This window comes from Myxine glutinosa, assembly GCF_964187855.1.
Source record: "Myxine glutinosa chromosome 7 unlocalized genomic scaffold, kmMyxGlut1.1 SUPER_7_unloc_1, whole genome shotgun sequence".
Classification (NCBI taxonomy): domain Eukaryota; kingdom Metazoa; phylum Chordata; class Myxini; order Myxiniformes; family Myxinidae; genus Myxine; species Myxine glutinosa.
Window position 1 is genome coordinate 129,032 of NW_027616354.1, and position 14,723 is coordinate 143,754.

At 45.4% G+C, this 14,723-nt stretch overlaps 1 protein-coding gene across 1 annotated transcript in view; it reads left to right on the forward strand.

Moving 5' to 3' along the window:
* Window positions 1-14,723, forward strand: part of LOC137430863 (ubiquitin carboxyl-terminal hydrolase 17-like protein 6) — an 81,736-nt gene that overhangs the window by 15,271 nt on the left and 51,742 nt on the right. The window contains exon 2 of the mRNA XM_078768603.1: window positions 11,355-11,458. The gene's annotated coding sequence lies outside the window, so the exon portion shown is untranslated. The remainder of the gene's footprint in view (window positions 1-11,354; window positions 11,459-14,723) is intronic.

Sequence of the window (14,723 nt, forward strand, 5' to 3'; positions counted from 1 at the left end):
GGTGAAGGCCTTGTTCAGGAATTACTATGGTTTACAGCAAAAAGTGGCAAGCTATGACTCCGAAATGTTACCACAACAGCGAAATCCTACACGAAGTAGTGCAGGAGCTATGAAGACATTAGGAGAAAATGTTTCATACCAGGATTCAAACACAAGTGATCAGCCCTTCCTTTCAAACAAAGTCAACATTTGTGTGGAGGCAAACGTTTATTGCCAGATGGTGCAGATGCTTTATAAAACTTGAAAATGAAGTGAAATTGTTGTATCTTGGTGATGGTGAAGTGTTGTTTTGAAAATATATTTGTGATGCAAATGCAATAGATTGAACGATATGGAAGGAGTCAATGACCAACGAAATGTTTTGTGATTCTTGCAGGATGACGGTGTATGCCCAAGGGAATTTGATTACCAAAGTGACTGATTATTTACTTATACTTGTAATGATGTTTACTTGTAGTGATTGATTGTTTACTTATATTGATGTTTAGATTAATGGTTAATATAAACAAAAACAAAAAGATGAGGGAATTGTGGAAGTGTAACTCAGTGTAACTTATTAATTGGCACTGGTAACTTATTAATTAACCTGGTAACGAAGCAGATACATTTTACATGCAAACTCTGTGAAAGACGAGTTTGTAAATGAGTGTCAGGAATGCGCCCGAACATGATAATCTCTTGTCCACCTGGTCACAGCCCCTGGCTGAAGCACCCCCCTATCGTTTGGTAAACGGAACTCACAACAGGAGGGGAGCGAGCTGATACCAGGACTTGGTACATGCATGACCTCGGGGCATTAGCGGAGAGGGGATTAAGTCCAGTTTGTCCATATAAACGAGAGCAAACGTGGAGTCGACAGAACTTGCTACCAGAAGCTCTGACCAACGGGAGTGGCAGAGGAACATCAGCCGAACGAGAAGGACCATTGGAAAAGAGTTAACCTGATCCATTATATTATGCGGTATTATTTGGTAAATGGAATGAAGTGAATAACCAGTTAATAAACGAGACCTTTTGTAAACCTGTGTCCGGTCATTGGAGTCCTGTGAGTCTCTCAGCTACGAATTCCCCTACACCGGGAACAGTGAGTCCGGGCATGCCCGGGAGAGGCGCGTCTGGCCGTGTTCTGGCCGGTGCAAGGCGATTATGTACATCCAGCGGTAACCGCTACAGTACTTGTTTTTAAATACTTGGTGCATTAAAAAATCCATATGTAGCTGTAACGCTATACTTGGATGGCCTAGTACTAGTTGTAGTTTCGTGTATTCTGAAGTGTGAATACTGTCAGGCCATAGTCCTACCCTATGATGTAGGTTTAATGGTGGGAGGTCGGAGTACAACACGGGTCTCTGGCCCTGTTGTAGTTAATAAAGTAGGCCTAGATTAGGCCTACTATATAAAGTAGGCCTGAAATTACAGGCCTTTCTCTAACAATCAACACTGGCATGTTTCACATTACATTGGACAAACTATAGAGTCTTTAAGTCAGCCACAGTGGTCATTCAATTCATGGCAGCCATCTTGGAAAAAAATAGCAAAAAAAATGAAAATAGTAAATAGTAAGGGCCTCCCTCCTCCTTTTTCAAAAAAGTCCGGACGAGAAACATTTTTATTTTTTTACTTGGCCTTATCAAAAACCAAATAATAATAATAACATGAATTATCTTACAAGGAACGTCGACGCTGGAGCAGCCATTAAGACAATCAGTTTGTGCTATTGTTAACAACCTATAGTTGACGCTTATTACCAACATACCTGCTCGCCCCATTACCATTATCGAGTTTATGAACGTCTTCTCCATTTGAGCATACAGTGTTCTTCCGTCCTTCTGAACGTACGTCTGTCCGGCCGTCCGTACAGGCTAAACCTTGTTTTTTATCAGCAACTACATGTCCGATTGAGACGAAACTTTCAGGGTAGGAGCGATACCCGTGCAGAATGTTGTTATCATAATTGTGACGTTATAGGTCACGTGGTGTGGTGGCTATCTTGGATTAAACGCAAATAATTGTGTTTTTGTTTTTTTCTATGCAAGATCGAGGCTCGTGAAAGAGCTAACATGAATCACACAAAAAGTCAAACCGACACATAAAACACAAAATAAGGTGTAGCGGTACACAAGATGGGGAGAGAGGGGAAAGGACAAAACACAACATTTGAGAGCAAGGACATCGAGAGAACTGTGCGTGGGGGTGGGCTTGGCGGGAAGTGGGAGAGGTATTAAACGTATGGACACTGCAAGGACTTCCAGGAAAGAAGTTGGAATTTCAAAAAAGTGTATCTGGGGTGAATTAGCGGGGGTAGAAAAGATCAAGGTTTTGGATGGGGGAAGATAAGAGATGGTGGTGAACAGCGGTTTTAAAGACCTGGAGGGAGGAGTGGGATTGAAGGGAATGGGGGAGTTTGTTCCAGAGGCGGGAGAAAAGGGGAGTGAAGGTGAGCAGAGAGTCTTGATTTTGGCAGTTAACCATAAGAGGGTTGCAGGCAGATCTTGTGCGACCTGTAGGAATATTTGGGGGACAGAGCCCAGAGAGAGCTGGGGGGGCAAGGCCAGAGAGGGATCGGTAGAAGACGGAAAGACCACCGACCTGCCTGCGGTGAGTGAGCGAAAGGCCCTCGGAGTTAGCTTCATCGCAGGAGATTCCAATGATTTTGAAAGCTTTGGTTTCAACAGCGTTAAGCCGAGCGAGGTGTGCGGCAGGAGCACTGACCCAGAGGGAGGAACAGTATTCCATTGAGCTGCGGATGAAAGCCTTGTATTATGGTGAGGAGCTCAGGTGTGCCGAGGAAGGACTTCGCACGACGGAGTATGCCCAGTCGACGACTGGCTTTGGATGACAGCTTGGAAATGTTGTTTTCCCAGGAAAGATCATGGCAGATAGTGAGACCCAAAAGCTTGAGCGACAGAACGTCTTGGAGAGGATTGTTGAGAAAGTAGATGGGAGGGTTTTCCAGTCGGTCTTTTCGGAAAGACATCGTAAGAGTGTGAGATTTGTCAGGATTGAAAGACATGTTCCACTTGTTTGACCAGTCTGTCATTTTGTCCAGGTCTGCAGAGAGTGAGGAGGCTGCAGACTGCCAATCTGAGGGATGAGGAATGGAGCGGCAGAGAGTGGAGTCATCAGCAGAGAGATAGAGAGGATTTTCCAGAGAGTCGGGGAGATCATTGAGGAAGACCAGAAAAAGCACAAGGCCCAGAACACGACCTTGGGGATCTCCAGCCAGAACAGGAAGGGGGAGATGAGAAAAATCCATTCAGGGCCACACATTGACTACGACCAGAGAGGAAGTCCGCAAGCCATGCGTGGAGATTTCCATGGATACCATAGTAGGAGAGTTTGGTGAGCAGAGCTGGGTGCCAGACCGTATCGAAGGCACAAGATATGTCAAGGGAGACAGCTCTGATTTCCTGTTTGGCATTGAGGACCTCCATCCATTGTTGAGACAGCAGAAGCAACATGTCCAGAGTAGAATGACCTGGTCTGAATCCAAATTGATGATCAGAGATCAAGCCATTGGAGAAGAGGAAGGATTTGATATCCGAAGCAATGATGGATTCCATGACTTTGCTGATAATTGGGAGCAGGCTGATTGGTCTGTAGTTGCAAGGATCTGTTTTTGCACCTTTTTTGTGCAAAGCGGTAATGTTTGCTGATTTCCAGGATGCTGGCAGGTGACCTTGAGCAAAAGATAGGGTAAAAAGAACAGAGAGAGGGTGAGATAGAGCGGCAGAGCAGGATTTTAGGACCCGTGGGCTGATGCCGTATGGTCCAGTTGCAGAATCAGAGTCGATGTTTGACAAAAACTTCTCCACCTTGTCAGGAGAGAAGGACACAGAGTCCAGGAGCATTTGGGTTCGACTGGGAAGGGTGGGAACAGAGAGAGATGGGTTTGGGACTAAGTATTTTGAGGCAAACACAGAGTTGAGGCATTCGGCTTTGTCACGTGCGGTGTCAACTGTGTGGCCATTTGAGGTAAGGGAGGGGATGGAGGGGGAACAAACACCAGAAACGGATTTGACCAGATGCCACCAGGATTTGGAGGAAGGAGACAGGTTTGAGAGTTCATTCTTGAGTGTGCAGAGATCGTGCTTCCTGGCACTCCTAACGGGAGACACACACTTGTTCCGAACTTGGTGGAAGGAACTGAGATTACCTTCAGTTGGACTTGCCTTCCACGAGGCAAAGGCAAGTTGTTTCAGGGCAACTGCCTCACCACAAGATTCAGTGTACCATGGATGGGAGGAAGGGTAGGACAACTGAAGACGAGATGGGATAAATCTGTGCATGAGAGAGAGAGAGCAGTTTGCTTTGGAAGAATTCCCAGGAAGAATTGATGTCAGAGGCAGTAGAGATGGGAGACCAGTCCAGATTTTTGATGGCTGCTTGCAGACCGTGCCAGTCAGCCTGAGTGAAATGCCAGACTTTTCGGCGCTGAGGAGGCTCTCTGAGAATGGCCAGAGAGATGCCCACTTTAACAAGCACATGATCAGAAGAACCGATTGGAGCAGAAGAAGAGCAGCAGACATTTGCAGGGAAGTTTGTCATAACCAAGTCTATAAGGGAAGATACTCCATTGACTGAGATCCCGGTCGGGAAATTGACAGATTGTGTCAGTCCCAATGAGTCGCAGAAGTCCTTTGCTGAGGTGTCATGGCTGGTGATATAGGAACCCACACCCAGCCAGTTGGCATGATGACAGTTTGAAAAATTATTTCTCGGAAACCGCTGAATGGAAAAATTTAAAACTTGGCACATTGTCATGTACTCCAAATGGGGAACAAAAGCATCATAATGATGATATCATCGGTGAAGTGGTGTACCAGCCAAAAATATTTTAATCAAATTCCTCATTCCAAAAATCTGAAATTGCATGCACGTGATCTATGACCCATTTGTATTGAAATATTAAATTGATGACATCATAGGTCACATGGGTTGGCAGCCATATTGGATTTAACCTAAAACTTCAAAAAAACACCTTCTCCAAAACCACCGAATCAACTAACTCGAAACTTTACGTGTGCCATTGACTTGGCATGGCAATTAAAAGATTATCACGAAAACATTATTCGTCACATGGTGTAGCAGCCATATTGGACTGAAGGAAAATATTGAATAATTACATCACTGAAACCGCTTACCCTATCGATGAGAAATTTTACAAATATCATCCAACACCATTATTGCATATAGTTTGAAAATGATGTCACCGTCGGTCATGTGGTTTGGCAGCCATCTTGGATAGAAAAACGAACCTTATCCGATCAACACGAAACTTCACATACGTGATCCCCTCGCCATACATATGCAGAGTGTACATTTTGAGGTCATATGTCACGTGGTGTGGCAGCCATGTTAGCTTGAAAGCTGATATTCAAAAAAAAATCCCTTGTCTGAAACCGCTTCACCGATCGATGTGAAACCTTTCATGGCTGGTGAAAATGTGATATTTGAAAACAGCTGAAGGGATTTAAATCAAACATTTTTATTTTTTGGACAGTGAACAAGGGCATCTACCCATTGTGGGACGATGCAGATGCATATTGGCGGCACAGTCGCATTGCTCTTGTTTTAAATAAACAAGAAACACCCACTCCCTTCAGGAGCATTGGGTAGGGAGTGGGAAGGGGGAGGGGGTATTTTTGTGCCCATGACCTGACCCTGGGTATAACCAACATGGATGCAAAATTTGGTGGAGATTGGCCCAGCCCTGTTTTCTTTCTATGATTTTCAGATGTACATACATGCACACATACATACATACATACATACGCACACACAGGCACACAAACATACATACCTAATACACACATACATACATACTTAATACACACATACATACTGTTACGTACTCCTCCCTGAACCCCAGTCACGGTGTTCTCTGAGCCCCGAGAGGAGTCACGGCAGAAAGATGTGTTATTCCATGTGTCAAAGATCAATGGTGAAACCACACCAATTGTTACCAACAAACAGGTATTGTATTAAGATCACACAAGAATAACAGCGCAATTACAATATTAATCAATTGTACAACCAATATATCATTCCTATGATGGTACCATCAGTTTCGAACAATATATCTCACTGTGCTCCAAGTGAGCGAAAAGAACATCCCCAATGTCTCTGTCCCGGCTTCAAGCCAAAGTTGGTTCCGGCTTCAAGCCAAAGTCGATCCACTCCAGTGATCGTCAGAACGATGTTGTATCGAGACCAGAATCCCGTTCAGTTGACAGTCACACTGCCAAAGATAGGCAAAAGTATCCTCAAGAGGCGACTGGGAAATCACACCTTCGGGTATGGACGTTCAACGGCTCACAAACGGCGAACCGCAAATTAAACTTCGGGTATGGATGTTCAACGGCTCACAGACGGCGAACCGCAAATTCCCACTCAAAATCCACGTTACACACACACACCAGATTAACGTCTGGATGCGGTGAAAATGGTTGAAGCGAGGTGAAAAGCCTGGAGCGATCCGAAATCCGGCGTGAGGCAAAATGGCCAACGGTCCGTTCTCGAGACGTAACGGCAGTCCAATGATTCTCTTCGGAATCAACCGCAAAACCTGTCACACAGGTTTATCTGTCACAGCGATAACAACTCTGTCGCAGGTATCCCTTTCCCAGGAAACCCCAAAGTTCGCTCGTGACCCTCGTTCGCCAGCGTTTGCTCCAGACCTCCAAACAGCTCGGCTCCTTCTCCGACTTCACTCGCTCCGCCTTCTTTTTCCTCTCCTTCTTCTTTCTCTTTCTCTTCTTCGTCCGGTTCCCGATCCAGTTTCCGGTTTCTTTTAAAACATTAATTTATTTTACCTTTTGAAAACAGATCTCCATTTCACTTAAACGATAACAATAATAGTACGTGCAACCAAAAGTGTTTACAGTGGATGAGAACCACAACAACGGAAGTGACGATTCCGTAACAATACATACATACACACATACTCAATGCATACATACATACACACCGCATACATACTGTTGTGAGGCACCAGGGTCCGTTTGTGAACAAAATATCTCAAAAAGTTGTGGACAGATCTGGACGAAACTTGGACCGGTTGGATGTCTGACAAGGACGATTCGATTCGATTTTGGTGAAGATCTGAATATGGATTCGGATATGATAATAATAATTTAATTTTTGAAGTGATTCTTCACCATTGAGTGATATGGCCAACTAGGCGGAGGTATTCTCTCTACTGAGTGCCGTTCTTGTTCAACCTGTTGTCACATTGCTCTTCCATGAGCCTTTATTTTCTATACCAACAAGAATTACCGCACTGTGGTCACAACCTGTGACAAAATCCAGAAATGGGCTGATTGGGAAACACTTTTGATGCGCTTTTCAAAGATTACATCGACACCCCACTGTGAGTTCTCATTGGCTTGATCAAACAATTTAACCTTACTGTTATTATTCGACATATCAATTTTTCAGGGTCCCTTATCGTCAATAACACTCGACCCAAATAAAGTCAATGGAAATCGGGCACAACAAACCCGGGCAGGGTATAATCAGCAGAGGTCTACAGGCCTCATGTGTTAGCTAGGCCCACCAGAAAACCAAGATGGTGGCCATATAATTTTGTCTTGGTGCTATGGTGGGTGGAGTAAAGTGAACAGATGTGGGTGTGGTCCGGCAGCTGTCCGACCAATGCATGCACATTTCAAAAATTAACAACCAACAAGAACCCCAACCACAAAAACAGCAACAACAACAACAATAACTACGGCAATGCAAAGCTTTTGCAGACCTGCCAAATGTCGAAGGTAAATAAAGACATCCACAACGTCATTTAACTTCTTACCTGCCCATATTTGTTACTATTGCATGGACTGTGTGCTTGTGTAGTATAGTTAATATTTACCTGTAACAAGGACGACTTTTTGTTCAGTTAAGTCGTCCAGTTTTTGTGTGAGCCTGAGAGGTTAATATTCTGTGTCGTCGACAGGTTAGCTTGGCTAATGGTGTCATGTGATTAGTCCATCTTGTCTGAACCTGCGAGTGCTAAACAATCAAGGTAAGGTGAAGGCCCCCACAAGATGGTAATTCATATGAAGTCACCCCTGCATGGCACACCATTAAGTTCCCTCCCTTCTCTCCCCCCGTCTGACTAAGTGAAATGCCGCAATCGACTGGAGCCCAGGGCTGTGTTCTGATTGTTGGCTTTAGCAGCTGAGATGACAACCTTGCATGTGGTATTGTAGTGGTTACCTTATTCACATGTCGCGGTTACCTTATTCACTTGTCGCGGCTAACTTATCCGCATGTGACGGTTACCATTACGATGGGTTTGGACTAGCCCACGCACACGGGCTTTTGGTTGTGTCGTCGTGACGCACGCGTGGCTGTTGGAGCCACACCCTCCGAAGGAACGCCGTTACGGGGCGTTGGCGGCACGGCTACTTCGTCACCTTCGCGCACACAGGCCGAGTACTGCTGCTCGTCGCCTCCGCGCACACAGGCCGGGCACGGCTACTTCGTCGCCTTCGCGCACACAGGCCGAGCACCGCTGCTCGTCGCCTCCGCGCACACAGGCCGAGTACTGCTGCTCGTCGCCTTCGCGCACACAGGCCGAGTACTGCTACTTCGTCGCCTCCGCGCACACAGGCCGAGTACTGCTGCTCGCCACTCCTACTACTGCTCCTACGGCGGATCCCGAGGCTGATGCTCCTGCAACTACAGCCACTACCGCTGCTCATCTCGCGCACTGGCGCCTCGTTACCTTCGCGCGCACTGCTGCTCGCCGCTCCCGCAATTCCTACTGCTGCCACTACAATGGCTACCGCTGCTCAGCACCCGCGGCCCGGCTCTGTTCCACCTGCGGCCCGGCTCTGCTCCACCCGCGGCCCGGCTCTGTTCCACCCACGGCCCGGCTCTGTTCCACCCGCGGCCCGGCTCTGTTCCACCAGCGGCCCGGCTCTGTTCCACCCGCGGCCCGGCTCTGTTCCACCCGTGGCCCGGCTCTGTTCCACCCCCGGCCCGGCTCTGTTCCACCCGCGGCCCGGCTCTGTTCCACCCGCGAACTACGTACACGCCAGTGGCGTGCCTTCTGGGGGGGCGCACGTAGTGGTTACCTTATTCACATGTCGCGGTTACCTTATTCACTTGTCGCGGTTAACTTATCCGCATGTGACGGTTACCATTCCGATGGGTTTGGACTAACCCACGCACACGGGCTTTTGGTTGTGTCGTCGTGACGCTGTTACTGTTGGAGCCACGCCCTCCGAAGAGGGTTCTTGGTTTTATATAAGCCGTTACGACTTCCGTTCGCTCGCAGTTGCTGGAGATTTCTGTACAATAAACAACCTTTTGTACCCAACGAAATGGCCTCTTCTTATCGTCTTCGGCAACCGGTAAAGTATCCTCACGACCCAGCTACTCACATGCTCCGTTGAAGTGTTTGCCGAATATCTTGTTCCGACTGTCGTGGTATAACAAGAATGGTACCATGCGAAAGCCAATCATCGATTTACTGGGTTGCAAAGCTAATAATCGACTTAGTTGGAACAACTAGAACAATGCGATTGTGTCTCCAATAGGCCTCCATATCGTCCCACAACAGGTAGATGCCCTCGTTCACTGAACTAAAAATAAAAAAGTTTGATTTAAATCCCTTCAGCTGTTTTGAAGTATCACATTTTCACCAGCCAGGACAGGTTTCACATCGATCGATGAAGCAGTTTCAGAGAACGGATTTTTTTAAATTTCGGCTTTCAAGCTAATATGGCTGCCATATCACATGACATATGACCTCAAAAATGTGCACTCTGCATATGTATGAGTAAGGGATCATGTTTGTGAAGTGTTGTGTTGATCAGGTAGGGTTCATTTTTCTATCCAAGATGGCTGCCAAACCACGTGACCTACGACAACATTTACAAACTATATGCAACAGTGGTGTTAGATTATATTTGTAAAATTTCGCATCAATTGGGTGAGCACTTTCAGAGATATAATTATTTAATATTTTCCTTCAATCCAATATGGCTGCCACACCATGTGACCAAGGATGTTTTTGTGATCATATTTTCACGCCATGCCTCGTCAATGCAATGTAGGATTTTTAGGATGAGGAATTCGATTAAAACATTTTTGGCTGATGTACCACTTCACCTATGATGTCATCATTACCATGCTTTTATTCCCCATTGGGTGTACTTGACAATGTGCCAAGTTTAAACATTTTCCATTCAGTGGTTTCTGAGAAATAATTTTTTAATTATTTGCGTTTATTCCAAGATGACTGCCATATCACGTGACCTATGACGTCATAATTCTAAAAACATTGTGCATGGGTGTGACTCCTACCCTGAAAGTTTAGTCTCAATCGGACATGTGGTTGCTGAGAAAAACGAGGATGAGCCCATCCGGACGGACGGACGGACAGACGGACAACCCGAACATATAATGCCCGAAAACAGACGGACAACCCGAAAACATAATGCCTCCGGCCACCTTCGGGGAGTGGAGGCATAAAAATTCGTGTCTGTTTCATCATAACTAATGGGGGGGGGGGAGGGTGCCCATTGGTCTATTGGACCAAATTTCAGAGGTCTTCACGACCTTGTAGCATACCTGCCTGCCGGATTTGGGGGTCTTTTGCATCCTTGAAGTCTTTTGGGTCCTCTGGGTCTTTTGGGGCTTCTGGTTCTTTTATGGCTTTTGGGTCTTCTGAGTCTTTTGGGTCCTCAGGGACTTTTGGGTCATCTGGGTCTTTTGTGTCATTTGGGTCTTTTGTGTCATTTGGGTCTTTCGGGGTTTTTGGGGTATTGAGGATCTTAGGGATCTCAGAGACTTCAATGGTGGAAAGAGTCTCAGCAGTCTGAAGAGTTAAAAGGTAAACATTTCAATAGTACGTCACACGTAATTAATGAATAGACGTACGTAATTAACAGACACAAAAAGTATGCCTCACAGTCACACGCACGAACACACAACTCATCCATTTTATCGTAGAAGATGTCGATTTAAAAAGCACGTCTCCAGTTTTGAAGAAGAAGAAGCAGGAATGTTAGCATCATTCAGCGTCACGTTCCCAGAAGGTCGGGGTATCAGGTATGCACCGGTAAACATAAATACGAGTTCCCTTATGTTGTGCCACAGCCAACAAGTGCCAGTGGCAAGTTCGTTGAATGGTCCCTGAACCTGTCGGTTGTTATAACCTTGGCCGAGTCAAACGACCACGGACAAACCGTAGGTTGGTTGTAACAATGTAACAAATGAACCATAGGTTGGGAATAACAGCGTAGGCTTTGATGGGCGTAATGTTTGTGACGTGACAATGTCGATAGTGACGACGTCACAATGTGACGTCACTCAGGCTGTTTCCCATTTTTGTGGCGTGGAAGGTTATTTTCGTGCTGCTGTGTACATTCCCCGGTGCTGTTTGAACGAAAGAGTACGAAGAGTACGAGGACCGTCGAGGAATCAAGAAACAAGATATTAACACGAGGTGAGGCCGAGAAGTAGCAGAGATGTGCACAAAGTGTTAAACCACAAGGTGTTGTCGGGGGTCACTGATCTCTATACGAACTGGACTGCGGGACATGCAACAGGAAACGAAATCAATGAGCCGCCATCTTGGGACCATCAACAAAACATCACTTTGTCGTGTGCGCTGTGTTATAATCAGAGTATTGATTGTTTTTGTGAAGTTAAATCTTCAGTTTTTAGATTAGTTTTTAGATTTAGTGTAATTTGCTTAATTTTATTTATATGAATGATGAAGTACAATTGAATCTATGATTTATTTGGGGTCGGCCCACAACAAGGTTATCCTTTTTTGGCTGCCTCCCTCCCGTGCATGCATATTGCACTTCAAATTTGTTAATTCAGCTGAACCCCAACATCGTCTCGGTGAGAGGTGGTCCTTGAGACTCGATCGCTCGTATCGGGGGTCTGCGGCGGTGGGTGCGGTGGCCGGGTGCTCGGTCGGTCTGGTGTGGCGTCCGCGGGGGTCGTCGTCGTGCGCTCTGAGGCCCGGCCGCTTGGACTGGGCGCTCGTCCGTCGGGACATGGGGCTACTCAAGGTAAACCATTCCTTAGGCCAAATTAATAAATCACTTCAGCTGAACAAATGAAGTAAAATTCGTAATTAGATCGTGATATACTGCTGTTGCGTTTTGTTAGCTTTTTGATGGTCCCAAGATGGCCGCCGCTTTGCATTGGCGGCTTCACTCCAGATTGTACAAATAGTGCACAGTGCCCAATCCAGTTGGTATAGAGATCAGTGTCGGGGGTTAATGATCGAGCAATGGTCACACAGATTTCTCAACACGATGAACTTCTGGGAAGTTGGAGTGAATTCAGACTCGAGTTTCTCAAAAGCAAAACAAAGATTGTTTATCAAAAAACAAATAATAATAACATGAATTCTCTTACAAGGAACGTCGACGCTGGAGGAGCCATTAAGACAATCAGTTTGCGCTGCTGTTACCAACATATGGTTGGTGCTTATTGCTTATGATTCCAGCAATAAAGGCCTGCCTTTCTTATAATAAAAAAAGGTTAAAAAATCAAACATTTAAACAGCCTTGGACGTGCACCTTGACCCCATGGCCAAGCCCCACCATCTATCAAGGCTGCCCCATTAGGATACCCATGCACCTCAACCCAAAGGCTGAAGCACATTGTCATTCAAAACACATGCATCCTGACCCCGAAGGGCCACAATGCATGGTCATACAATTGGTTGGTGCTTATTACTAACATACCTGCCAGCCCCATTACCATTATCGAGTTTATGAACGTCTTCTCCATTTGAGCATTCAGAGTGTTCTTCCGTCCTTCTGTACGTGTGTCTGTCCGTCCGTCCGTACGGCTAAACCTCGTTTTTATCAGCAACCATATGTTCGATTGAGACGAAACTTTCAGGGTAGGAGCGACACCCATGCAGAATGTTTTTATGATAATTGTGATGTCATAGGTCAGGTGGTGTGGCAGCTATCTTGGATTAAACGCAAATAATTGAAAAATTATTTCTCGGAAACCGCTCAATGGAAAAATTTGAAACTTGGCACATTGTCAAGTACTCCAAATGGGGAACAAAAGCATCGTAATGATGATATCATCAGTGAAATGGTGTACCAGCCAAAAATATTTTAATCAAATTCCTTGTCCTAAAAATCTGAAATTGCATGCATGTGATTTATGACCCCATTGTATTGAAATATTAAATTGATGACATCATAGGTCACATGGTTTGGCAGCCATATTGGATTTAACCTAAAACTTCAAAAAAACATCTCCAAAACCACCAAATCGATTGACTCAAAACTTTACGTGTGTCATTGACTTGGCATGGCAATTAAAAGATTATCACAAAAACATCATTCGTCACATGGTGTGGCAGCCATATTGGATTGAAGGAAAATATTAAATAATCACATCATTGAAACGGTTACCCTATCGATGCGAAATTTTACAAATGTCATCGAACACCATTGTTGCATACAGTTTGAAAATGATGACACCGTCGGTTATGTGGTTTGGCAGCCATCTTGGATAGAAAAACGAACCTTATCCGATCAACACGAAACTTCACATACGTGATCCCCGAGCCATACATATGCAGAGTGTACATTTTAAGGTCATATGTCACGTGGTGTGGCAGCCATATTAGCTTGAAAGCATGAACGAGGGCGTATACCCATTGTGGGACTATGCAGAGGCATATTGGTGGCACAGTTGCATTGCTCCAGTTTTTAACAAACAAGAAACAGCCACTCCCTTCAGGAACATTGGGTAGGGAGTGGGGAGAGGGGGGGGGGGGTATTTTTGTGCCCATGGCCTGACCCTGGGTACAACCAACAAGGATGCAAATTTGGTGGAGATTGGCCAAGCCCTGTTTTTTTTCTATGATTTTCAGATGTATATACATGCACACGTACATACATACATACATACACACACATAGGCACACATACATACATACCTAATACACACATACATACATACTTAATACACACATATATATATACATACATACATACTCGATACATACATACATACATACATACATACATACATACATACGTACATACCACATACATACTGTTATGAGGCACCAGGGTTCGGGGGTGACCACAATGGTGTTCCTCGGATTTGCTCCCTGTCCTCCGGACCTGAGGCCACAAGGCCACGGATCGCTCTGTGGCCCAATGGGTTGTTAAGCAACTGGAGACGGACGTCAGTTAGGATAATCAGGTACAACAGTGTCCTCTCACCCTGTTGTCGTGTTGACCTTGGTGATCTGATGACCTCAGCTAAGGACGTGCCTTCAGCATTCACCCATCTTTCACAACTAATATTACCACGATGGCTGAGTGAACTGTCAGTGAATGCACAGGGTGATGTCTGGCAATCGAGGGGGTCAGCGCATATTGGGCGAACCTTGACCCATCCACCAGTCATGAAAAGTCTTGTTGAGCCATTTGTGGACCTGGAGACTCCCAGTGAGCAGCTGCGATTTCTTCTTGTGGGGCTTTCGTAAAGGCAAGGTTTACGCAACTCAACCAGTGAATATTCAAGATCTGCAAGAGTGGATTAAAGCAGCTTTTGGAGAAATTATTTGTCAGAATGCGACAGAAAATGGTCTTGGAGTATTGCAAAAGGATACACCCACTGCTTGAAAAATATGGAAATAACGTCGAAATTCATCACTCATTTTGTACACTTCTGAATTCAACAAAACAATATTTACCACAAAAACTTGAAAT